The 26,506-nt window shown below is 54.0% G+C and overlaps 1 long non-coding RNA gene across 1 annotated transcript in view; it reads right to left on the minus strand.

Moving 5' to 3' along the window:
- LOC139227748 (uncharacterized) overlaps positions 1 to 26,176 on the minus strand; it is a 56,328-nt gene extending 30,152 nt beyond the window's left edge. The window contains exon 1 of the long non-coding RNA XR_011587461.1: positions 25,982 to 26,176. This is a non-coding gene — a long non-coding RNA (uncharacterized lncRNA). The remainder of the gene's footprint in view (positions 1 to 25,981) is intronic.
- Between the last annotated feature and the right edge of the window lie 330 nt (positions 26,177 to 26,506).

Here is a 26,506-nt window from a genome sequence, read left to right on the forward strand (position 1 = left end):
GAGGGGAAAAGCCTCGGGGCTGGATGGGCTGACCGTGGAGTTCCACAGGGAATTCTGGGATGTCCTGGGAGGCGTCTACGCGCGGGTCCTGGGGGAAAGTCTGGCGACCGGGGAGATGCCCCTCTCTTGGCGCAGGGCAGTCATCGTCCTGCTGCCGAAGAAGGGCGATCTCCGCCTCCATAAGAACTGGCGCCCGGTCTCCCCCCTCAGCACGGACTACAAAATTCTTCACCAGGGCGATGTCTGCTCGCCTTGGTGCCGTGCTGGACCACATGATCCACCCCGACCAGTCCTACACGGTCCCGGGCCGGACAATCCACGATAACATCCATCTGGTCCGGGACCTCATCCATCATTCCCAGGAGGCTGGTCTGTCGGTCGCCTTCGTATCTCTCGACCAAGAGAAGGCGTTCGACAGGGTGGATCACGACTATCTGTTCGGGACTCTGCGCGCTTTCGGGTTCGGGACGCATTTCGTCGCCCGGATCCGACTTTTGTACGCCGCCGCGGAGTGTCTGTTTAAGGTTAACGGGTCCTTGATGGTGCCTCTTCTCTTTGGGAGAGGGGCGCCCCAGGGATGCCCCATGTCCGGCCAGTTATATGCCATCTGCGTAGAGACTTTCCTGCGCCTCCTGCGGACGAGGTTGACGGGACTGGCTCTGCAAGGGCCGGACGTGGAGGTCGTCCTCTCGGCTTACGCCGATGACGTGCTCTTCGCGGTAGAGGATCCCGCTGACCTGCGGAGGATGCGTGAGTGCCAGGAGATTTACTCGGCCGCAGCCTCCGCCAGGATCAACTGGGAGAAATGTTCCGGACTCCTGGTGGGTCAGTGGCGGGTGGACTTCCTGCCGGAGGAGCTCAGGCCTTTTGCCTGGAGCACGACCCATCTCCTCTATCTGGGAGTCAACGTTAGCCCCAACGAGGAAGCCTGGCCGGCGAACTGGCAAGAGCTGGAGGCCAAGGTCGTCGCTTGCCTAGGGAGCTGGACAGGACTGCTCCGAGTGCTGTCCTACAGGGGTCGAGCGCTAGTCATAATCCAGCTGGTGGCCGCCATGCTGTGGTACCGGCTGGTCACTTTGACCCCTCGCCCTGCGTTTGTCACCAAGATACAGAAGAAGCTGGTGGACTTCTTCTGGAACAACAGGAAGCACTGGGTCTCTGCCGCGGACTTGAGTCTCCCACTTGGGGAGGGCGGTCAGTCGTTGGTGTGCGTCAGCGCCCAGCTCGCGACTTTCTGTCTTCAGACCCTGCAAAGATACCTTTACGTCGAGCCCCCTCCTAGGTGGCGTGCTCTGGCGAAGTATTTCTTCCGCCAGCAGCACAGCCTAAACTACGACATGCAGCTCCTGTTTGTGAGCATGGGGGGCGTCAGGACCGCCGTCCAGGAGCTGCCTGTCTTTTACAAGGAACTCACCAGGGTCTGGAACAAAGTCTCCACCAAGGGCAGCTCTCCACCGGCTGGAGTGGTGGCCGTCCTGCAGGAGCCACTGCTCGGGAATGCGTACCTCCACGACCGAGGTTTTAGGTGGCAGTCGGACGAGAGGGCTGTGGCTTGTGAGGTGACCAGGGTCAGGGATCTGCTCGATGGTGGAGGAGCGGGCTGGATGTTGCCAGGCACGCTGGCGCGGTGCCTAAATTCGGTCGACGTCCGCCACGCGGCCGATGCCATCGATTCGCTAAAAACAGCTCTGGGCCCTGACTCTGTTCGGTGCATCGAGGAGGCTCAAGCACGTGATGAGATCCCGTCTGAACTGACCCCCGTCCAGATGGAATTCCTCATCGGCGCTAAACCCTGGAACCTCCCTCGTGAGCCGGCGCCTCACAACTTGAGCCGCCTCGGGGGAATCCCCTCCGTGCCTTTCAGTACCGTGCGGAGGGGTTTCCTGTAAGGGCTGCTCCTGCACACTCTCAACTTTGCCATCCTCGCCTGCCGTCCGAACACGCCATGGCGTACAAATCTTGCCATCCGGAGGAGGTGGGGGTGCCCGATGGAGGGCACGCTACGCGGGAGTCCTCCCACTATTTATCGGGGACTTGGCCTGGAGGGTGGTGCACGGAGCAGTGCCGTGCAATAAATTTTTAAGCCGGTTCATGGGCTCCAGGCCGCCTGCAATTTCTGCGGTCTGGAAGAGTCCGCGTTCCATGTTTTTATCGAATGCACGAGGTTGCAGCCCCTGTTTTATTATTTAAAGGGGCTGCTCCTGAAATTCTGGCTGCACTTCAGTCCCACACTTCTGATCTTTGGGCACCCTGTGTGGAGAGGAGCGGGTAGGTCCGAGGCCTTCCACGAGAAGTGGGCACCGGAGGGACTGGAGTGCATCATCACGCCCGGCAACCTAATTTTAGTTTGATTTTATGTTTTAAAGTTTAATTTGTTTTAATTGCCGGTGTTTTTAGTGGCCCCCTCCCCTTTTATAGGGGCACTTGGAGAAGAAAAAAATAGGATTTTAGTGCCCAAAAAAACACTATAAAAAAAAACAAAAAAACAAAAAAAAAACAAAAAAAAAACACAAAAAAAAGGGCCTTGAAAATGTTTGGTGTGTCCCCCAGATCGGGGGGACACGATTTAATGTTTTAGTTTCCTCTCAAAAAGAGTTCTGTGGACCAATGGTGGAGCTGTTGGAGGCGTGGCCTATTCACTTGGAGCCTGGAGCAGTGAGAGAAGGAGCTCCCTGCTGTTGCTCCTGCCTGGAAGGCCTTTGTGAGCCCTGTGAAACAGCCCAGGAAGAGGAGGATGGGGCTTACTACAATTTCAATTCATCCAGAGGGAGAGGAGGAGAGCAGAAATTTCAACATCATTATTACTTCTACAGAGAGTTGGAGAGAGGTGGAAATAACAACATCCAGTGTGGAAGGAGGGAGAGCCATTACTATTCTACAGGTGGGTGTATTGGTGCATTCCCCGAAAGACTTTGTTATATCGGTGGGGGGAGGAAAGAAGACTTGCTAGAGGGCCAGAACATCGCACGGGTTGTGTGTGTGTGGAAGTGTGTGTGGGGGTCTTGCTAAATAACTAGGCCCCACACACCACTGAAGCACCCCTCCCCCATTGCCTAGCCTGGGATAGCTGGAGCTACCTTGCTGAAGATTGATTAATCACCGTATTTAACATCTTTGGGAGTGCTGTGCCTGGGTGGCTCCAGCTGCCCCAGGTGAAGACATCTTCTCCCCCCACCCGAAGACCATCTACAAAGACTGTTTTGTTTGCCATCTGGAGGGTGCACCCCAGCAACACCCACCCATCACTGTGAGGGGAGAACTGCCCTCACAGCTTCCCTCTTTCCCACCCCACCCCCTACTCTCTCTTTCTCTGTCACTCTCTCTGTCTCTCCCCTCTCTCTCTGAGAGCCCCTTTCTCCTAATTGGAAAAATCAATGACAAGACAACTGAGCAGAGGGAGCAAGGCCCCTCCCCAATCGTCAACTAGGGGAGAGGTGTGCCTCTTTCAGAGCTCCCTCTATTCAAACACCAACGAGGCCATTTAAGACCATTAAGGCCTGTGACTTTGGGGTGGGTGTAGCCCTTAAAGGGACCCCGTGATGGCGACCCCATCCACGCCGGTGGCAGGGCCAGCAAAGACATATGCGCAGGCGGTGTCCACATCCATGGCGCCTCCTGTGCCTCCTGCTGCCCTGCCACCTTTCAGACTAATAACAAAGAAACACGGGGTCAAGAGCTACACTCACCCCACAATGAGCATCGAGGAGTGTGTGCGGGCGATGGCTGGGGTAGTCGGCCCCTCGGCCATTGTCGCAGCCTCCAAGATGTCTGGGAAGGCGGTGTTCTTCCTGGGGTCGGAGCAGGCGGTGTCCCTGGCCCTTGAAAAGGGGCTCACGGTGGGTGGGACGTTCCTGTCGGTGGACCTTCTCGAGGCCGCCGCGCAGAGGGTATTCCTTTCCAACGTCCCGCCCTTTGTTCCCGCTGAGCTCCTCCTCCATCACCTACACCAACTGGGGGAGGTAAGGTCAGGGATAAACCCCATACCGCTCGGCCTCAGGAAGAACAGCCTGCGCCACGTGTTCTCCTTCCGCCACCAGCTCTTTGTCCGACTGCCGCGGGAGGAGACGACGGAGGGATCATTTAATGTGGTGCATGAGGGGACTGCCTACCGCGTCTTCTGGACGTCGGACGGCATGCGGTGCCATGCCTGTAGGGAGGTGGGGCACGTTCGCAGGAACTGCCCCACCTCCAAGGCCCCCAAACCACCGAAGGCGGCCAATGCTGGCACTGCCGCCACCCCTCCCCCTATTTGCGTCTGCATACCGGGAGCTGTGGGTGCGCGGGCATCATCGGAGGCCTTTGTTTTCACAACCTCCGGTGGGGGGGAGGGAGAGCGTCCGGCCGGAAAGAAGGCGCGGTGGAAGGCGAAACATCTCGAGGCGGGTCCCCTCAGTGCGCCAGACAGTCTGATCACCGCGCTCAGCCCAACCCTGTCACCGGCGAGCGCGGGGTGCCCTGAGCCCGTGCCCGAGCCCTTGACCATTACCGCAGAGAGGCAAGAAAAGGAACAAAAGGAGGCGCCGCTCCAATGAGGTGGAGGGGGAACAACATCCCTCCGCGGAGGAGTTGGTGCCTGCCGCGTGTCCCGGGTCCCCTACCAGCGCCCCCAAACTGCGCCGTAGGCGAGATGAATCTGTCCCCGAGGAGGGTGGGGCAGTCAAGGCTGCCCAGCCTCTGCCTCCCGGGGATGGCGTGGAAGATCTGCCTGTCGTGGGGGGCGTGGGGCCAGCGGAGAAATGCGTTGCCGCCGGGTCGAGCGTCCCGGGGACTGAGGCGGGCAGGGCCGAAAAGGCCGAACCTGAGCCGACCCAGCTATTAACCAACTTCCCCCGGGAGTCGCTCGACCCGGAAGAATTACAAAGTGTTAACAATTTTAATGATTCTGTACACGCTGGGCGGGGGGGTGGAGGCGGGGAGGGAGAAGAACACCAACCCTCGCCCCCTACTTTGGAGCTGGGAGAATTGGAGGACCTGGAACATTTCTTTGACCAGGTTTCTCCGGTTTCCCCAGTTCCTGGGGCAGAGGAGGAACCCCTTCCGCTGTCGCTTCCTGACCCAGCACCACTTTTAAAAGAGCCCAGTGGGGACTCCTCTGCCGACGATCCTGGGGGTGGGATCGGGACAGAGCCAGGGTCGGATGGAGCGGCCGGGCCATTTGCCGTACCTCGTGCGATCGACGGGCCGGCTGCTGGCGGCCACCTCCCGGAGGGGGACGGAGACTCGGTGGGGGACGAGCGAGAAGATCTAGAGTCCATCGCCAGTGAGGCGGTGGATCTCCTTGTGCCCGCCGCTGAGTCCCCCCTCATTCCTGTAAAGGAACTCCGGGACTTTTTGGCCTAGAGCCAGGGTCGCCGCAACCGAGCCCATCTGGCCCGGGAAAAATGGTCCGAGCCGGTGCTGCTCATCGCGTCCTTCCGCGCCGCCGCTAAAACCATGGCCGCGGGCGGGCCCTTACCTAAGGCGCAAAGCCTTGAGCTGCGCCGGCTCAAAAGGTTCCTCGCTGGGCTGCTGCGGGAGTGGAGGTCAAAAAACGACTCCACTCCCCCCCCCCACAATAGGTTAGGTAGAGGTTGCACTATGCTTTTGTCATGAAAATAACCATAGCCAGCCTCAACATCAATGGCGACAGAAAGGCACACCGTAGATTTAACAATTTTTCGCTCCTGCGGGAGGGGAAATATGTGGTGTGCTTCCTGCAAGAAACCCACACCGATCCGGGAGATGAAGCCACGTGGCTCCTGGAATGGCAAGGAGAGGTCCGCATGAGCCACCTCACCGCCACTTCTTGTGGGGTGGCCATCTTGCTGGCCCCACATTTTCAGCCGGAGATCTTGGGGGTCGAGGAGCTCCATCTCGTGAACGTGTATGCCCCTCAGCCCGGCCCGCAGCAAGCGCGCTTCTTCGAAGAAGTGTCCGCTCTTCTTGGCTCCGTCGACGTCGGTGACTGCATTGTCCTGGGGGGGGTTTTACCTGCACCCTCGAGGCGAGTGAACGCTCTGGTGCCCCGCAGAGCATGACGGCTATTGAGAAGTTGAGGGACCTGGTCGGGTCCTTCGACTTGGTGGACGTCTGGCGAGGACGGTGAGGAGGCCTGGAGTAGGATGGTCCAGAATCGACTGCCTTTGCGTGTCTCGGGCATACATTTCCTGCGTCCCGGCGGCCTCCATGCGGCCGGTGCCATGTTCGGACCACCACCTGGTGTGGGCGGAGCTCGTTTCGTTCCGCGCGAGGACGGGGTCCGCGTACTGGCATTTTAACAACCACCTGCTGGAGGACGTGCGGTTCCAGGACTCGTTCCGTCGTTTCTGGGCTCACTGGAGAAGGAAGCAGGGGGGCTTCCCCTCCTTGAGGCTATGGTGAGACGTGCGCAAAGCTCACGTCCGCGTCTTCTGTCAAGAGTACGCGAGGGGGTCGACCAAGAGGCGGGCGGCCAGGGTCGGGCGCCTAGAAAAAGAGGTGCTCGACCTGGAGTCCCGTCTCGGTCATGTCGTCGAGGACCCGGCCCTGCGGACGGTGTACGTAGCGAAGAAGGCCGCATGAAGGACCTGCAGCTCATCGGGTCCCGAGGCATGTTCGTGAGGTCGTGGATCCGGTTCCTGCGGGATCTGGACCGTGGCTCCCCCTTCTTCTACTCGCTGGAAAAAAAACAGAGTGTCCGTAAGCAGCTCTTGACGCTGCTGGCCGACGAAGGCTCTCTCGTCTCGGATCCGGAGGGCGTCAACAACAGGGCCCGTGAATATTACAGAGCTCTGTTCTCTCCGGAGCCGTCCAGCGAGGAAGCGTGTAGAGTTTTGTGGGAGGACCTGCCGAAGGTCAGCCCGGAGGGCGCCGAAAATCTGGAAGCTCCGCTAAGCCTGGCGGAGCTGACCGGCACCCTCGACCGGCTCTCGAGGGGAAAAGCCTCGGGGCTGGATGGGCTGACCGTGGAGTTCCACAGGGAATTCTGGGATGTCCTGGGAGGCGTCTACGCACGGGTCCTGGGGGAAAGTCTAGCGACCGGGGAGATGCCCCTCTCTTGGCGCAGGGCAGTCATCGTCCTGCTGCCGAAGAAGGGCGATCTCCGCCTCCATAAGAACTGGCGCCCGGTCTCCCCCCTCAGCACGGACTACAAAATTCTTCACCAGGGCGATGTCTGCTCACCTTGGCGCCGTGCTGGACCACATGATCCACCCCGACCAGTCCTACACGGTCCCGGGCCGGACAATCCACGATAACATCCATCTGGTCCGGGACCTCATCCATCATTCCCAGGAGGCTGGTCTGTCGGTCGCCTTCCTATCTCTCGACCAAGAGAAGGCATTCAACAGGGTGGATCACGATTATCTGTTCGGGACTCTGCGCGCTTTCGGGTTCGGGACGCATTTCGTCGCCCGGATCCGACTTTTGTACGCCGCCGCGGAGTGTCTGTTTGACGGCGCCCCTTCTCTTTGGGAGAGGGGTGCGCCAGGGACGCCCCATGTCCGGCCAGTTATATGCCATCAGCGTAGAGACTTTCCTGCGCCTCCTGCGGACGAGGTTGACGGGACTGGCTCTGCAAGGGCCGGACGTGGAGGTCGTCCTCTCGGCTTACGCCGATGACGTGCTCTTCGCGGTAGAGGATCCCGCTGACCTGCGGAGGATGCGTGAGTCCCAGGAGATTTACTCGGCCGCAGCCTCCGCCAGGATCAACTGGGAGAAATGTTCCGGACTCCTGGTGGGTCAGTGGCGGGTGGACTTCCTGCCGGAGGAGCTCAGGCCTTTTGCCTGGAGCACGACCCATCTCCTCTATCTGGGAGTCTACGTTAGCCCCAACGAGGAAGCCTGGCCGGCGAACTGGCAAGAGCTGGAGGCCAAGGTCGCCGCTTGCCTAGGGAGCTGGACAGGACTGCTCCGAGTGCTGTCCTACAGGGATCGAGCGCTAGTCATAATCCAGCTGGTGGCCGCCATGCTGTGGTACCGGCTGGTCACTTTGACCCCTCGCCCTGCGTTTGTCACCAAGATACAGAAGAAGCTGGTGGACTTCTTCTGGAACAACAGGAAGCACTGGGTCTCTGCCGCGGACTTGAGTCTCCCACTTGGGGAGGGCGGTCAGTCGTTGGTGTGCGTCAGCGCCCAGCTCGCGACTTTCTATCTTCAGACCCTGCAGAGATACCTTTACGTCGAGCCCCCTCCTAGGTGGCGTGCTCTGGCGATGTATTTCTTCCGCCAGCAGCACAGCCTAAGCTACGACATGCAGCTCCTGTTTGTGAGCATGGGGGGCGTCAGGACCACCGTCCAGGAGTTGCCTGTCTTTTACAAGGAACTCACCAGGGTCTGGAACAAAGTCTCCACCAAGGGCAGCTCTCCACCGGCTGGAGTGGTGGTCGTCCTGCAGGAGCCACTGCTCGGGAATCCGTACCTCCACGACCGAGGTTTTAGGTGGCAGTCGGACGAGAGGGCTGTGGCTGGTGAGGCGACCAGGGTCAGGGATCTGCTCGATGGTGGAGGAGCGGGTTGGATGGCGCCAGGCACGCTGGCGCGGTGCCTAAATTCAGTCGACGTCCGCCACGCGGCCGATGCCATCGATTCGCTAAAAACAGCTCTGGGCCCTGACTCTGTTCGGTGCATCGAGGAGGCTCAAGCACGTGATGAGATCCCGTCTGAACTGACCCCCATCCAGATGGAATTCCTCATCGGCGCTAAACCCCGGAACCTCCCTCGTGAGCCGGCGCCTCACAACTTGAGCCGCCTCGGGGGAATCCCCTCCATCGCCAGTGAGGAAGTGGATCTCCTCGTGCCCGCCGCTGAGTCCCCCCTCAATCCTGTGAAGAAACTCCGGGACTTTTTGGTCCAGAGCCAGGGTCGCCGCAACCGAGCCCATCTGGCCCTGGAAAGATGGTCCGAGCCGGGGCTGCTCATCGCGTCCGTCCGCGCCGCCGCTAAAACCATGGCCATGGGCGGGCCCTTATCAAAGGCGCAAGACCTTGAGCTGCGCTGGCTCAAAGGGTTCCTCGCTGTGCAGCTGAGGGTGTGGAGGTCAACAAACGACTCCACTCCCCCCCCACAATAGGTTAGGTCGAGGTTGCACTCTGCTTTTGTCATGAAGATAACCATAGCCAGCCTCAACATCAACGGCAGCAGAGAGGCACGCCGTAGATTTAACAAATTTTCGCTCCTGCGGGAGGGGAATTATGCAGTGTGCTTCCTGCAAGAAACCCACACCGTTCCGGGAGACGAAGCCACGTGGCTCCTGGAATGGCAAGGAGAGGTCCGCATGAGCCACCTCACCGCCACTTCTTGTGGGGTGGCCATCTTGCTGGCCCCGCATTTTCAGTCGGAGATCTTGGGGGTCGAGAAGCCCGTGCCAGGCCGCTTGCTGCACGTCATGGTTCGCCTGGGGGACGTGCCGCTCCATCTCGTGAACGTGTACGCCTCTCAGCCCGGCCCGCAGCAAGCGCACTTCTTCGAAGAAGTGTCCGCTCTTCTTGGCTCCGTCGACGTCGGCGACTGCATTGTCCTCCGGGGGGATTTTAACTGCACCCTCGAGGTGAGGGACCGCTCCGGTGCCCCACAGAGCATGACGGCTATTGAGAAGTTGAGGGACCTGGTCGGGTCCTTCGACTTGGTGGACGTCTGGCGAATTCTCCACCCTGACTTCAGCGCCTTTACTTGGGTGAGGCCTGGAGTAGGATGGTCCAGAATCGACCGCCTTTACGTGTCTCGGGCATACGTTTCCTGCGTCCCGGCGGCCGGTGCCGTGTTTGGACCACCACCTGGTGTGGGCAGAGCTCGCTTCGCTCCGCGCGAGGACGGGGTCCGCATACTGGCATTTTAACAACCAGCTGTTGGAGGACGTGCAGTTCCAGGACTCGTTCTGTCATTTCTGGGCCGACTGGAGAAGGAAGCAGGGGGGCTTCCCCTCCTTGAGGCTATGGTGGGACGTGGGCAAGGATCACGTCCGCGTCTTCTGTCAAGATTACGCGAGGGGGTCGACCAAGAGGCGGGTGGCCAGGGTCGGGCGCCTAGAAAAAGAGGTTCTCGACCTGGAGTCCCGTCTCGGTCAAGTCGTCGAGGACCCGGCCCTGCGGACGGTGTACGAAGCGAAGAAGGCCGCGCTGAAGGACCTGCAGCTCGTCGGGTCCTGAGGCGCGTTCGTGAGGTCGCGGATCCGGTTCCTGCGGGGTCTGCACCGCGGCTCCCCCTTCTTCTACTCACTGGAAAAAAGACAGAGTGTCCGTAAGCAGCTCTTGACGCTGCTGGCCGACGACGGCTCTCTTTTATCGGATCCGGAGGGCGTCAACAACAGGGCCCGTGAATATTACGTCGCTCTGTTCTCTCCGGAGCGTCCAGCGAGGAAGCGCGTAGAGTTTTGTGGGAGGACCTGCCGAAGGTCAGCCCGGAGGGCGCCGAAAATCTGGAAGCTCCGCTATGCCTGAGCTGACCGGCGCCCTCGACTGGATCTCGAGGGGAAAAGCTCCGGGGCTGGACGGGCTGACCGTGGAGTTCCACAGGGCATTCTGGGACATCATGGGGGGGCGACTACGTGCGGGTCCTGGGGGAAAGTCTAGCGACCGGGGAGATGCCCCTCTCTTGGCACAGGGCAGTCATCGTCCTGCTGCCTAAGAAGGGCGATCTCCGCCTCCTTAAGAACTGGTGCCCGGTCTCCCTCCTCAGCACGGACTACAAAATCTTTGCCAGAGCGATGCCTGCTCGCCTTGGCGCCGTGCTGGACCACATGATCCACACCAACCAGTCCTACACGGTACTGGGCCGGACAATCCACGATAACATCCATCTGGTCCGGGACCTCATCCATCATTCCCAGGAGGCTGGTCTGTCGGTCGCCTTCCTGTCTCTTGACCAAGAGAAGGCGTTCAACAGGGTGGATCACGACTATTTGTTCGGGACTCTGCGCGCTTTCAGGTTCGGGATTCATTTCGTCGCCCGGATCCGACTTTTGTACGCCGCCGTGGAGTGTCTGTTTAAGGTTAACGGGTCCTTGATGGCGCCCCTTCGCTTTGGGAGAGGGGTGCGCCAGGGATGCCCCATGTCCAGCCAGTTATATGCCATTTGCGTGGAGCCTTTCCTGCACCTCCTGCAGACAAGGTTGACGGAACTGGCTCTGCAAGGGCCAGGCGTGGAGGTCGTCCTCTCGGCTTACGCCGATGACGTGCTCCTCGCGGTAGAGGATCCCGCTGACCTGCGGAGGATGCGTGAGTGCCAGGAGATTTACTTGGCCGCATCCTCCGCCAGGATCAACTGGGAGAAATGTTCAGACTCCTGGTGGGTCAGTGGCAGGTGGACTCCCTGCCGGAGAGCTCAGGCCTTTTGCCTGGAGCACGACCCATCTCCTCTATCTGGGAGTCTACCTTAGCCCCGACGAGGAAGCCTGGCAGGCGAACTGGCAAGAGCTGGAGGCCAAGGTTGCCGCTCGCCTAGGGCGCTGGACAGGACTGCTCCGAGTGCTGTCCTACAGGGGTCGAGCGCTGGTCATAAACCAGCTGGTGGCCGCCATGCTGTGGTACCGACTGGTCACTTTGACCCCTCGCCCTGCGTTTGTCACCAAGATACAGAAGAAGCTGGTGGACGTCTTCTGGAACAACAGGAAGCACTGGGTCTCTGCCGTGGTCTTGAGTCTCCCGCTTGGGGATGGCGGTCAGTCAGCACCCAGCTCGCGACTTTCCGTCTTCAGACCCTGCAGAGATACCTTTACGTCGAGTCCTCTCCTAGATGGCATGCTCTGGCGACGTATTTCTTCCGCCAGCAGCACGGCCTCAACTACGACACACAGCTCCTGTTTGTGAGCATGGGGGGTGTCAGGACCGCCGTCCAGGAGCTGCCTGTCTTTTACAAGGAACTCACCAGGGTCTGGAACAAAGTCTCCACCAAGCGCAGCTCTCCACCGGCTGGAGTGGCGGCCGTCCTGCAGGAGCCGCTGCTCGGGAATCCGTACCTCCATGACCGAGGTTTTAGGTGGCAGTCGGACGAGAGGGCTGTGGTTGGTGAGGTGACCAGGGTCAGGGACCTGCTCGATAGCGGAGGAGCGGGCTGGATGGCGCCAGACACGCTGGCGCAGCTCCTAAATTCGGCCGACGTCCGCCGCGCGGCCGATGCGATCGAGTCGCTAAAAACAGCTCTGGGCCCTGACTCCGTTAGGTGCACCAAGCACGTGGGGAGATCCCGTCCGAACTGACCCCCGTCCGGACGGAATTCCTCATCGGCGCCAAACCTCAGAACCTCCCTCGGGAGCCGGCGCCTCACAACTTGAGCCACCTCGGGGAAATCCCCTCCGTGCCTTTCAGTTCCGTGCGGAGGAGTTTCCTGTATGGGCTGCTCCTGCACACTCTCAACTTTGCCTTCCTCGCCTGCCGTCTGGACACGCCATGGCGTACCACCTTGCCGTCCGGAGGAGGCGGGGGTCCCCGATGGAGGGCACTTTACGCGGGAGTCCTCTCACTATTTATCGGGTACTTGGCCTGGAGGGTGGTGCACGGAGCAGTGTCGTGCAATAAATTTTTAAGCCGGTTCACGGGCTCCCAGGCCGCCTGCAATTTCTGCGGTCTGGAAGAGTCCGTGTTCCATGTTTTTATCAAATGCACGAGGTTGCAGCCCCTGTTTTATTATTTAAAGGGGCTGCTCCTGAAATTCTGGCTGCACTTCAGTCCCACACTCCTGATCTTTGGGCACCCTGTGTGGAGGGGAGCGGATAGGTCCGAGGGCCTCCTCGTAGGACTGCTTCTGGGCACGGCCTAGGGTGCCATCAGCCGGTCCAGGCAGCGGGCGGTCGAGGGGGTCATTCAGCTTGACTGCCTGCCTCTCTTCCACGCGTACATCCGCGCCAGGGTGTCCTTGTAAATGGAGCACGCGGTGTCCACCGGTACGCTCGCGGCCTTCCGTGAGACGTGGGCACCGGAGGTAACCAAATTTTAATTTAATTTTATGTTTTAAAGTTTAATTTGTTTTAATTGCCGGTGTTTTTAGTGTCCCCTTCACCTTTTATAGGGGGCACTTGGAGAAAAAAATATATGATTTTAGTGCCCAAAAAAAAACTAAAAAAAAAACAAAAACACAAAATAAATCACCAAAAAAAGGGCCTTGAAAATGTTTGGTGTGTCCCCCAGATCGGGGGGACACAATTTAATGTTTTAGTTTCCTCCCAAAAAGAGTTCTGTGGACAAGCACTCCAAGGTCCCTTTGTTCATCTATTAAGTGGCCTACAGCTTAATGTGTATCCCCTTTCCTTATTAGCCTTCCCAAAGTGCATCACCTCACACTTCGCTGAATTAAATTCCATTTGCCACTGCTCTGCCCACCTGACCAGTAGATTGATATCCTCCTGCAGCCCATGACTTTCCTCTTCATTATCACCCACACAGACAATTTTAGTGTTGTCTGCAAACTTCTTAATCATACTCCCTATATTCAAATCTAAATCGTTGATATATACCACAAAAAGCAAGGGACCCAGTACTGAGCCCGGCAGAACCCCAGCTTCCAGAATATCTGCATTTGTAAGTAAAATTGAAATTATGTTGACATATTGCCAAGTACTTGAGGTTTGGCCATTAGGTGTTTTATCAGCTTCCAGTCACAAAAACATCTATCAATCATCACCCTTCTTTCTACCTCCAAGCCATTTTGGATCCAATTTGCTACTTTGCCCTGGATCCTATGAGCGTTAACCTTCATGATCAGTCTACCATACAGGACCTTATCAAAAGCCTTGCTAAAGTCCATATATACGACATCGTACGCACTACCCTCATCGACCCTCTTGGTTACCTCCTCAAAAAATTCAATCAGGCTAGTCAAACATGATCTTCCCTTAACAAATCCGTGCTGACTGTCCCTAATTAATCCTTGCCTATCCAGATGCAGATTTATCCTGCCTTTCAGGATTTTTTCCAATAATTTTCCCACCACTGAGGTTAGGCTGACAGGCCTGTAATTACTCAGCCTATCCCTTTTTCCCTTCTTAAACAAGGGTACTACATTAGCAGTCCTCCAATCCTCCGGCGCCATGCCTATATCCAAAGAGGACTGGAAAATGATGGTCAAGGCCTCTGCTATTTCCTCTTTTACTTCACTCAACAACATGGGATGCATTTCATCCGGGCCTGGGGACTTATCTACTTTCAAAGCTGCTAAACCCCTCAATGTCTTCACTCAACATCTACCACCCAGCCCCCCCAGGCGTAACTGCACAGCAATCAGAGGTGGTAGCTCTGGATGATTCTCCATTCCCTAACGTGATTACAGTGCCAGTACTGCCATGGAAGTAACTGTGACAAGGTGATGGTCGGAACACCACACACATGCATACCCCATTCAATCCCTTCAAAGGAATATAGGGACTGGTGTAGGTTATTCAGCCCCTCCAGTCTGTTAAATCAAGGCTATTCAAACCAGTTGTCACCTTTGCAATAAATTTCACCAGAAGTATATGATTCGGTGGTGCTCAAACATTATCAGCAGGAACCCGCCAAAAAGAGAATAGGAGCAGAGAGAGCAGGACTTCCTAAAGAGCGGGTGGGCTTCCTGAAGAGCAGTGAGGGGTCTCCCTAAAGAGCAGAGGGAGGGGGTTTCAGAAAGAGCAGGGGTAGGGGTATTCAGCAAGAGCAGAGGGAGGGGTATTCAGCAAGAGCAGGGGGAGGGGTATTGAGCATGAGTTGGGGGAGGGGTATTGAGCAAGAGCAGGGGGAGGGGTATTCAGCAAGAGCAGGGGGAGGGGTATTCAGGAAGAGCTGGGGGAGGGGGCTTCAGGAAGAGCAGGGGGAGGGGGCTTAATGTTACTGATGAAGTACCCTTCCTGCAGGTCAGCTTGCCACACATCCTAACCCCCAACTGCCAGACCTGTCTGCTGAGGAAACAAAACTGCCGATAAGGACCCAGTTGGTGCAGCAAACTGTTGCAGCGTTTCATTTCCTGTTAAGTCCTGACTCTAATGTACTGACTTACACGACATACATGCTGAAGTCAAGGTCACTCAGGACCTGCACCTTTAATTCCAGCTCTCCAGTGCTGCACTTGCCTGAGACCTCCCTTTATATACCTCAGTGGGACAGGTATGGAGTGTCTCCTGCAAGTGCACCCCTGGTGGTAAGGTATGCTTATTGTTTCAGGTCATATCCAGTTACAGTCATGTATAGCATGGTAAGATACAGTTATATCCAGTAATGTGAGATACATGACATCACCCGCCCCCAAGGTCTTATTGCCTTTATAGATTCAGTCTCTCAGGTGGTCTGCGCTCTCGCATGGAGCGTCTTAGTTGTGGTTCAGTTGTTTGCCTTGGTGCCTATTTTTCATTCGGTGTGATTGCTGGTATCTCGCCTGGGCTGTCTGTTTCATTCAGTGTGATTGCTGGTATCTTGCCTGGGCTGTCTGATGAGACTGCCCTTTCCTCAGGTTGTTCCACCTGTCTGTCCACCAGGTGTGATGTGATTCCACATTGTAGTCTGCCTCTGGTTCTTCAGTGTTATCAGTGAATCTACTTTTTACTTGGTCTACATGCCTCTGGCAGGTTTGGCCATTGTCCATTTGTGCAACCAGTAGCCTGTTTCCCTCTTTGTCTGTTACTGTCCCTGCATGCCATTTGGGACATCGGCCATAGTTTAGCACAAACACTTTGTCCCCTATCTCATTCCACCACCCCCTCGAATTTCGGTCATGGTACTCAGTTAGCTTTTGACGCTTAGCCTCAACAATTTCATGCATGTCTGGGAGGATTAACGAGAGCCTGGTCTTTAAGGTTCATTTCATCAATAGTGGCGCGGGGGGAAACCCAGTCAACGAATGCGGACGAGATCTGTATGCCAGCAGCAGTCGCGACAGGCAGCTCTGCAGTGTGGGACCTTGGATTCTGAGCATGCCTTGTTTAATGATCTGCACTGCTCGTTCCACCTGGCCACTGGAGGCCGGCTTGAAAGATGCTGTCTTAACGTGATTTATAATGGGGTCAACTATAAAATCATGAAATTCTGCGCTGGTGAAGCACGAACCATTATCACTGACCAATATGTCAGGAATGCCATACGTTGCAAACATGGTTCTAAGTCTCTCCACAGTGGTGGAGGTGGTGCTCGAGTTTAAACTGGTGCACTCGATACATTTTGAAAATGCATTAACGACTACGAGGAACATTTTGCCCATGAATGGGCCCACATAGTCTACATGCACCCGCGACCACAGTTTGGTGGGCCAGGGCCAGGGGCTTAGGGGGGCCTCCATGGGGGCATTACTGAGTTGGGCACAAATGGTGCACCGACGGACGCAGAGCTCCAAGTCCGCGTCAATGCCAGGCCACCAGACATGAGATCTGGCTATGGCTTTCATAAGGACGATCCCCGGGTGCTCGTGATGGAGCTCCCAGACAAATGCCTCCCTGCCTCATAAGGGCATAACTACTCAGCTGCCCCACATCAGGCAGTCTGCCTGTAGTGAGTGTTCATGCATGCGTCTATAGAAGGGGTTGACCTCCTCGGTGCAGGCATCGTGAGCCTCTGCCCAGTCACCGGTTAAAACGCATCTTTTAACTAGAGATAACGTGGGGTCGCTGGTCGTCCAGGCTCTGATTTGGCGAGCCTTCATGGGCGAACCTGTGGATTCAAAGGCATTGATTGCCATGACCATCTCACAGTCCTGTTCGTCAGACCCTTCCGTGGTCGCCAGGGGTAGCCCGCTAAGCGCGTCGGCACAGTTGTCTGTGCCTGGTCTGTGCCTTATCATGTATTGGAAGACGCCAGCATGAGTGCCCACCGCTGAATGCGCGCCGAGGCGTTGGCGTTGATAGCCTTGCACCCGGATAGTAGGGATGTGAGGGGTTTGTGGTTCGTTTCTAATGCAAACTTGGCCCCGAAAAGGTATTGGTGCATCTTTTTGACACCGTACACGCATGCGAGGGCCTCCTTCTCAACCATACCGTACTCGCGCTCCGCTCGCGAAAGTGACTTGGAGGCATAAGCAATGGGTTGCAATTTACCTGCATCATTGACGTGCTGTAAAACGCACCCGACCCCGTACGCTGACACATCACATGTAAGGACTAACTTTTTACCTGGGTCAAAAAAGGCTAAAACTCTCTTGGAAGATAGAAGGTTGCATGCCTTATTGAAGACGCATTCTTGGGCATCCCCCCAAAACCAATCGCACCCCTTTCTGAGTAGCACGTGGAGAGGCTCCAGCAGCGTGCTCAAGTTCTGCATAAAGTTCCCAAAGTAATTGAGTAGCCCAAGAAAGGCGCGCAGTTCTGAGACATTCCAGGGCCTGGGTGCCAGGCGAATCGCTTCGGTTTTGGATTCGGTTGGGCGGATTCCATCAGCGGCCATCTTTCTGCCCAAAAATTCAACCTCAGGCACAAGAAACAGGCAGTTGGATTTCTTAACTCTTAGGCCTACCCGATCCAATCGACTTAGTACTTCCTCAAGATTGCGGAGATGAGAGTCGGTGTCCCTGCCCATGATGAGTATGTCATCTTGAAACACAACCGTCCCCGGGATGGACTTGAGCAGACTCTCCATGTTGTGCTGGAATATAGCAGCTGCTGACCTGATGCCGAATGGGCATCGATTGTACACAAAAAGACCTCGATGTTTGTTGATGGTGATGAGTAGCTTAAACTCTTCGGTCAGTTCTTGCATCATATACGCAGATGTGAGGTCAAGTTTCAAGAAAAATTTTCCTCCAGCCAACGTGGCAAATAGGTCCTCCACTCTGGGCAGCGGGTATTGGTCCTGTAGGGAGACTCTGTTTATGGTAGACTTGTAATCTCCACAGATTTGCACGGATCCATCTGGCTTCATGACGGGAACGATGGGGCTTGCCCAGTCGCTGAATTCCACGGGAGAAATTATGCCTTCCCGCAGAAGCCGGTCCAGTTCGTTTTCAATCTTTTCCCTCATCACATAAGGCACAGCTCTAGCCTTGTGATGGACCGGTCTGGCAGTCTGTGTGATGTAGATTCTAACTTTAGCCCCTTTGAAGGTGACCATACCTGGCTGAAAGAGATGTTCAAAATGGCTGAGAACTGTTGAGCAGGAGGTCCGTTTCTCTGACGACATGGCGTGAACATCGTCCCATTTCCAATTAAGTTTTGCTAGCCAGCTTCTCCCCAACAGGGCTGGGAGATCCCCGTGGACAATCCACAGGGAAAGTCGGTTCACCATCCCTTTGTGTGTGACTGAGAGCATGGCACTGTCAAGGACTGGGACAATTTCTTTCGTATAGGTCCTTTGTTTGGTGTCGATCTTTGTGCATTTTGGTCTGTGCTTTTGTGCGGCCACAGCTGTTCAAATTGTTGAATGCTCATGGGGGATTGACTGGCCCCGTGTCAAGTTCCATGTTGACGGGTATCCCGTTGAGTAGAACCCTCATCATAATTGGAGGCATCTTGGTGTAAGAACAGTGGACATTGATCGTGTTAACCCGCTGTACCTTGGTGTCCCATGCACTGTTCCAACCATCTTCTGGTCCGCTTTCCGATCCTTCCGATTCGTATACCAGCCGAGCTACTGTTTTTCTGCACATGCAAGCCAGATGATGCCCTGTGTAGTTGCAGTTTCTGCAAACGGCATGCTGAAATCGGCACACCATGGTTGAGTGCCTTCCCCCACATCTCCAACACAGACCGTTTCCATTGTTTCCGAAGGATGAGCTGCGTCTGGCTGATCTCCCTTGAGCTTCTCTCCATTTGTTGTTGATTGCTCACATTGTGGGTTGATGAGGTGTGATCGGCCGTCCATGTGGCCCTTGATTTTGATGGCTTCTGGCGCCACTGTCTGCTGTTGAAGGCCTGCTCTCCTGCTTTTGTCTGTGTGTGGGGGTAGCGGTTTGTTTCACAATGTGAAGCCCTTGTTCTGATGCTTTGTTGGTTGTCGTACCCAAAGTATAGATCAGCCTCGTTTCTTCTTCGCCTGCCAAGAACGTCTGTGCGACCAGTGCTGCTGCCTCTGGAGTCAAGTTCTTAGTCTCTATAAGCTTTCGGAATATGCCTGCATGGTCTATTCCTTCAATAAAAAAGTCTCTCAGTACTTCTCTCCTTAGTTCATCGGGGAACTCACATGAACTAGCCAGCCTCCGATGTTCTGCCACGAAGTCGGGTATGCTTTGGCCCACACATCGTCTGTAGTTGTAGAACCTGTGTCTGGCCATGTGTAGGCTGCTCACTGGCTTTAGGTGGTCTCTTACCAGTGTGCTCAACTCCTCAAACGACTTGCTTGCTGGTTTTTCGGATGCCAGCAGGTCTTTCTTTAAAGCGTATGTTTTTGAGCCACAGCTGGTTCAAGAGATGGGCTCTTCTCTTGTCTGCCTTATCGTCGCCCAGCCAGTCTTTGGTCACAAAGCTTTGCTGGAGCCTTTCTATAAAGTCATCCCAATTGTCTCCAACATTGTATTTCTCATCTGAGCTGTGGGTAGCCATTCTGTGGATTCTGTGATTCCGTAACTCATCGCCACTGTTAAGTCCTGACTCTAACGTACTGACTTACACGAGACATATGCTGAAGTCAAGGTCACTCAGGACCTGCACCTTTAATTCCAGCTCTCCAGTGCTGCACTTGCCTGAGAACTCCCTTTATATACCTCAGTGGGACAGGTATGGAGCGTCTCCTGCAAGTGCACCCCTGGTGGTAAGGTATGCTTATTGTTACAGGTCATATCCAGTTACAGTCATGTATAGCATGGTAAGATACAGTTATATACAGTAATGTGAGATACATGACATTTCCTCCCTTAGCCCACGACATGACTCAAACGTTCAGTGGCCGGGGTGGCACCAGCCCTGTCACCAAGCACTTTCCCCTCTATATAACTGTGTGGCTTTGTAATTGTGCAACTGTGCATGAACCCCAGCCCACTCCATTTAGGTGTACCTATTGTGAAATGCGTATTGTCGTATTTACTCTGTATAAAATCATTCCCCCAAGAATGTGGAAACTTCTTCAATCATACTTTTTTTAAACAGGAGGGGGAGCAGGGATTTGAAGAGAGAATGAGGAGGATAACATTGGCAAGTTAAGATCTTTATTCAAACTCCCAACTGACATAAATGGCAATAGTATCAGTGACTACTGCTACCCCCCCGATAAGATTAACTGCCTCAAAATCTGAGATTCTCTTGGTCTGTGCAGATCAGCTACTCTCAGCATTGACCAGATGAATCATCAGGGTAGCCCAATTGTGCTGCTTTGGGCATAATTACTCATGAAGCACGTTTTTGGCACAGGATTAAACCCATCTGTAAAGGATTACTGCACGCACGAAAAATAACCAAAGATTAGATGGAAAAACTCAATTCAATTAGCTCGATTGGCTTTCTGCAGTTTTCAAACCTTCTAATCCACGTCCAATCTGAAGTAGGTTTAAATATCATTTTTAAGATGAATCAATACTGTTCCGAAGCTTTACCACCAGTTTCTCATATTAATGGTGCATTAGATACAGTGGCTGAGGTTGGGCAGCAAGAGTTGGGCAGCAGGACAAGGAGGAGGAAAGCTATCTGACTATGTATACAGAGAGTGGACACACTATCGGGACCTGCCTTTGGAGTTCACCAGAGAGATTAATGCAACTGCAGTGCACCGGTTACCAACCTGAGTCAGTGTCATTGATGCCAAGTCCCCTGTCTCAGCCCTGTCCCCAGACCCCAGTCCCCTGTCCCCAGTCCCCAATCGCCTGCCCCCAGTCCCCTGCCTCCAGACCCTTGTCCCCAGACCCCTGTCCCCAGACCTCAGTCCCCAATCGCCTGCCCCCAGTCCCCTGCCTCCAGACCCTTGTCCCCAGTCCCCTGCCCCAGATCCCAGTCTCCTGTCCCAAAGTCCCCTGTCCCCCAGTCCCCTTCCTCAGCCCTGTCCTAGGTTCAATCCCTTATCTATTCTAAGTTCATATGCAACTATAATAACTTTTCCAATTAATTAGTACCTTGTCACATCAAAGTGCTTCACATAATTTTGGAGTGCAGTGGCTGTTGTGAGGGTGCGTGGGGTGAGCGCGAAAGGAAGCACATGGCAACCAAGGGTGTTTTTTAGGCTTAGGGTTGGGCCATTGGGCCTGACACTTCACCCAGCTCCCACTAATGGCTGCAAGCACCACACCCCGGGACCTTGCCATGCTAAACTGAGTGAGAGTAGCGAAAGAGTAACGGCCGAACACACAGGACTGGATTTTTGGTTCTGCTCATTTCGGGACGGTAATGGCGGCGGGGCGGTAAAGTTTGCGCCCAGGAACAGTTTACGCCTCAGTCAGCAAAATTCATCAGCCCTTTGTGGGGCAGAGCGCTAAGGGAGGCGTGTAAGCATCGGCGCAGGCCCCAGGAAGATAGTAAAGGATATTGGACAAAGTGCTTACGCCAGAAGGTTTTTATTAAAGAACATGCTGGACACTTTACTGTTCCCCAAAGATTGGGATTTTGGACAGATTGTATTTCATTGTTTGCTGAAAATGTCTGTAGCAGACCCAGGTCTCTGGGCAACAATGGCCTTGAGAAAAAACTCATCGCAGGCGATTGGCAGGATTGTTCAGTAATGGGAAACCGCTTAGCCCAAGATCGGGTGCGAAGCAAAAACCCATCAACGGCTATTTACGCCATTACCTGGATGAGATAGCCCCAAAAGGCAGGAAACTGAGCAAAGAACTGCCATTAAGTCCCAGACTCAGTGGAACCAAAAGCAATCAACAGAATACACGAACGTATGATCTGAGATGATGGGCCATTCAGACAATCACCCCAGACAAAGGAAATACTCTATTTTGGCAGGAAGAAGCATGGACTGTACCGTATAAGAGAAGGCAGTTTGCTGCTATTTCTCTCTTCACTTCAAGAACTGTGCACGCGGGATGGAGAGGAAACCCACCAACGAGGGACCAAGAGCCTCGCGATTCTACCTTCAGAAGGACCCTCGAGACCAGGACCTGAATGCTGCAACAGCGGCACGGAATCGGAAGAAAAAGCTTTCTCCAAGGAAGGCGTAGCAAGTAAGCCAATGGATGATCTGGGTGAGCATTAGCCAAACCCACGCATCATTAAGACCACCGAATTGAGTGTGAGGGGGTGTTGTGTGTCCCAAACCAAGCTTTAGGGGCTTAGTGGGGAGGTGCGGTGTGTGTGATTATAGTCTAAGGTGGGATTTGTTGGACGAATCCAGTTATACCCTGTACATTACCGTAGTGTGTTCTTTTCTTGGTCGTCTTAATTTGTGACAGGAGCCTGTTAGGACGGGCCAGTTTTTGTGCTGTTGTACTGTTTTGTTTACACCACCAAGTGTTACTTTTACTGGTATGTGTGTGTGTGTGTGTGTGTGTGTGTGTGTGTGTAACCGAAAAAGTATTGTACAGTTGAGGCCGAAAGACCTGTCTCTGGTTCAGTTTTCTGTTCCCCCAAATAATTCCTGTCTAGAACCGTAGGCTCGGGTGATTCAAAATCACCAAGGCAAACCACCTACAGTCATTGCACACCTCTCTTATGGCGCTAGGTCGGCTGAGCAACTGAAAATCCCGAGCTAAACAGCCAGCCTCGGAGCGCTGTAAGAAAGGCCTGGGGTTGGGGGGGTGAGGGGGGGTGCCGAAACACCTAAAACATAATGGCCCAGAAATTCCAGCCTCCCGGGTCCGTATGGAATGTGTACGGATTTGGAAAGGCATCGTAAAAGCCGGTTTTCAGTGCACAATGCACTGCTGGAGCTTGACAGATCCTCCGCATCTCGGGAGCCAGGACATTTGCATGGGCAAGATTGCGGGGTTTACCCATATCTTGCCCTGCAAATGTCCTGAAAACTCTTGTGCCTGATAAAGGCAGGCGCATAGCCTACTGTTACGGGCGTAAGAGTTTTTAAATACACAAAAACATTATAAAATAAAATTTTTTAAAAAAACGTTATTGTTTAAAAACCCTCCCCACCATGGTAAGTTTATTTTAAACCATAATTAAAAAAACTTTTTTAAAAATTGGAAAAATATACTTTTTAAGAAAACATAAATAACTTGAATTTAAATTAATAAAAATATGTGGTGTATTTTTTTCTATTTTTTATTAGAGTTTTGTGTGTTAAGGGGGGGTTCCTATTATTATGAATGAGAATATACTTTAACGTGATTAGCTGCCCAGAGCCATGTGACTGCAGCTCCAGCCCTGCGCACGTCCTGACATGCACGCGCTCCGACACACAGTCAGTGGCCTCAGGACTGGGAACTCGCATGGGCCCAGCAGGAACAGGTAGGTGCGCATCTTTTTTAACTTTTTCCCTCGATCACCCGCAGGAAGCAGCCGACAGGGATTTCTGGGTCAATAACTCATGCCACCACAACATAAATCTAAAAAAAAACAATCACATTTACCTGAGGTAGACATTACTTATCTCACTGCGGCCGCTATAGCTTGGAATGACAGCTTCCACAGACGGTTCCAGCACGTCGCTCTACGCAGTACTACGAATCGGGCAGCAGCCAAACATTGAGCTGGTGCTGCAACCAGGGGTGTTGCACACCGACTCGCCTTTTCGAAACCTGCACCAAAAGTCCCGGCGGGGCACTGGAAGATGGCCGCCCGCCTGGAAGTACTTACCGCCACCATTGCCCCCCTCCAGGGCGCTAACGGGGGCGGCAGAAGACTGAAAATCCAGGCCTTGGAGAATTCCAGACCTCTGAAACTGAATTAATTAATTAGGATGAGGAAAAACATTTCATGCTGAATTTGTTTTCGCCCGAATAAAAAAGTTCCATGCTCACCGTTTTTAATTAGTACAAACCATAACGGGCAGGTGTTTGCTCTCGGTTGCACTCGTTATTTTCAGCGCAATTCACAAAAGAGAAGACTAAAGCAACCATCTTCAGCCAGAAGTGCCGAGTGGATGATCCATCTCAGCCTCCTCCTGAGGTCCCCACCATCACAGAAGCCAGTCTTCAGCCAATTTGATTCAGTCCATGTGATATCAAGAAATGGTTGAGCGCACTGGATACAGCAAAGGCTATGGCCCCGACAATATTCTGGCTGTTGTGCTGAAGACCTGTGCTCCAGAACTAGCAGTGCCTCTAGCCAAGCTGTTCCAGTACAACCACAACACTGGCATCATCCCGACAATGTGGAAAAGTTCCCAGGTATACCTGTCCACAAAAAGCAGGACAAATCCAATCCAGACAATTACGCCCCATCAGTCTACTCTGAATCATCAGCAAACTGATGGAAGGTGTCGTCGACAGTGCTATCAAATGACAATTACTAACCAATAACCTGCTCACATATCCTCAGTTTGGGTTCCACCAGAACCACTTGACTCCAGACCTCATTACAGACATTGTCCAAACATGGACAAGGGAGCTAAATTCCAGAGGTGAGGTGAGAGTGACTGTCCTCGACATCAAGGCAGCATTAAACCAAGTGTGGCATCAAGGAGATCTAGTAAAATTAAAATCAATGAGAATCAGGGAAAACTCTCCACTGGCTGGAGTCATACCTAGCTCAAAGGAAGACGGTTGTGGTGGTTGGAGGCCAATCATATCAGTCCCAGGACATCGCTGCAGGAGTTCCTCAGGGCAGTGTCCAAGGCCCAACCATCTTCAGCTGCATTATTAATCACCTTCACTCCATCATAAATGAGGATGTTCGCTGTGTCAGCTATGGGTCAGTGGGTAGAACACTTGCCTCTGAGTCAGAAGTGGTGGATTCAAGACCCACTTGAGGGACTTGAGTACAAAAAACCTAGGCTGATACTCCAGTGCAGTGCTGAGGGAGTGCTGCGCTTGCCTGGATGAATGCAGCTCCAACAACACTCAAAACGCTCGACACCATCTAGGACAAAGCATCCTGCTTGATTTGCGTCACCTTACACATTCACTCCCTCCACCACCGACGCACCGTGGCTGCAATGTGTACCCATCTACAAGATGCTCTGCAGCAACTCGCAAAGGTTTCGTCAACAGCATCTCCCAAACCCACAACCTCTACCACCTAGAAGGACAACGCCAGCAGGTGCATGAGAACACCACCACCTCCAAGTTCCCCTCTAAGTCACACACCATCCTGACTTGGAAGTATATCGCTGTTCCTTCATCGTCGCTGGACCTAAATCCTGGAACTCCCTCCCTAGCAGCACTGTGGGAGTACCTTCATCACATGGACCGCAATGGTTCAAGAAGGCAGCTCACCATCACCCTCTCAAGAGCAACTAGGGATGGACAATAATTGCTGGCATAGGGGTGACGCCCACATCCCGCGAATGAATTTTTAAAAACTGTCGGCCTTTTACAAGAAAAGGGTGGCACTTGTGCAAGGGAAAGAGACTGGGAAATGTTGAATAAGTGGTATATGTGTGCTTGTATGTGTCTATGTTAGAAGGTCAGTAGGGAGGAGGATTTTACAATGCTGCAAGGTTCAAGTGTGTGGACCTTGACTCAAGACCATAAATAGAACAAAAACTGCTCAAGCCAGAAGGGGAAGAGAAATGGAGAGGGCAACTGCAAGGATGGCAAAGTACAGACAGAGAAAAGGACTGGGGTAATTTGATTGTACAATTTGTACTGTGCTCCAGATGTCTGTCTCTCCCTTTACATTCTGGCAAACCATCAATTCTCATAATGTGACCTTATAGCAGGCTGCTAAATTCTAGCACTATGATCATTCTCCTCTTCCTCGCTCTGTGTTAAAGCTAGCGCAGGCACCAAATGTGTGTTGGGATCATAATAAATGGAGCAACTGCTCATTTTTGCCTCTACTCTTAGGGGCTGAAATTTGAAAGCCAAGGGTCACCCAAAAGACGGCCGATGGCTGCCGAGATATCTGAGGGTACTTTGGGCAGGAGTTTCGGCAAAAAGTCCTTTGAAAGAAAAAAGGACTTGTACCGTCAATCTGGGCAGCAGCTCCCATTCTCAGCGGCAAAGGAACTTGCCGCCCAAGTGCCGCTGAGGATGGAGTTGGACCCAGGGAGGATTGAACAGCTGGAAATAAAAATCATCAAAAAAAATCATCGGAACATCTTCAGGGGACCCTATCCAGGTAAGTCGCAGTAAAGGAAAATATTTTAAAATGTTTACTAACCTTTTCTTGCAGGTCTACCGTCAGGGATAGACCAGCCTTCTCACAGCGGTCCTTCCCCGTCCTGCCGCTGACTCCCGCCCACACCAATCTGGCATCTCGGGGGTCGGGGCCGCTCGGGAGTCGAGGGTCGAGGCCGAAATTGATGACCTTACCGCCCACTGCCACCGAGATCCACCGACATTCCTCCCCGGGTTCCGACCTGTGCAAGTTTACATTTGGTATAATGCACTGCAGCAACTTGCCAAGGCTTCTTCAACAACACCTCCCAAACCCGCGACCTGTACAACCTAGAAGGAGACGGGCAGGCACCTGGGAACACCATCACCTGCAAGTTCCCCTCCAAGTTATACACAATCCTAACTTGGAAATATCACTGCTTCTTTATCGTCGCTGGCTCACAATTCTGGAACTCCCTCCCTAACAGCACTGTGGAAGCACCTTCACCACATGGACTGCAGCGGCTCAAGAAGGCGGCTCACCACCACCTTCTCAAGGGGCAATTAGGGATGGGCAATAAATGCCTGC

This window comes from Pristiophorus japonicus, chromosome 17, assembly GCF_044704955.1.
Source record: "Pristiophorus japonicus isolate sPriJap1 chromosome 17, sPriJap1.hap1, whole genome shotgun sequence".
Lineage (NCBI taxonomy): Eukaryota > Metazoa > Chordata > Chondrichthyes > Pristiophoridae > Pristiophorus > Pristiophorus japonicus.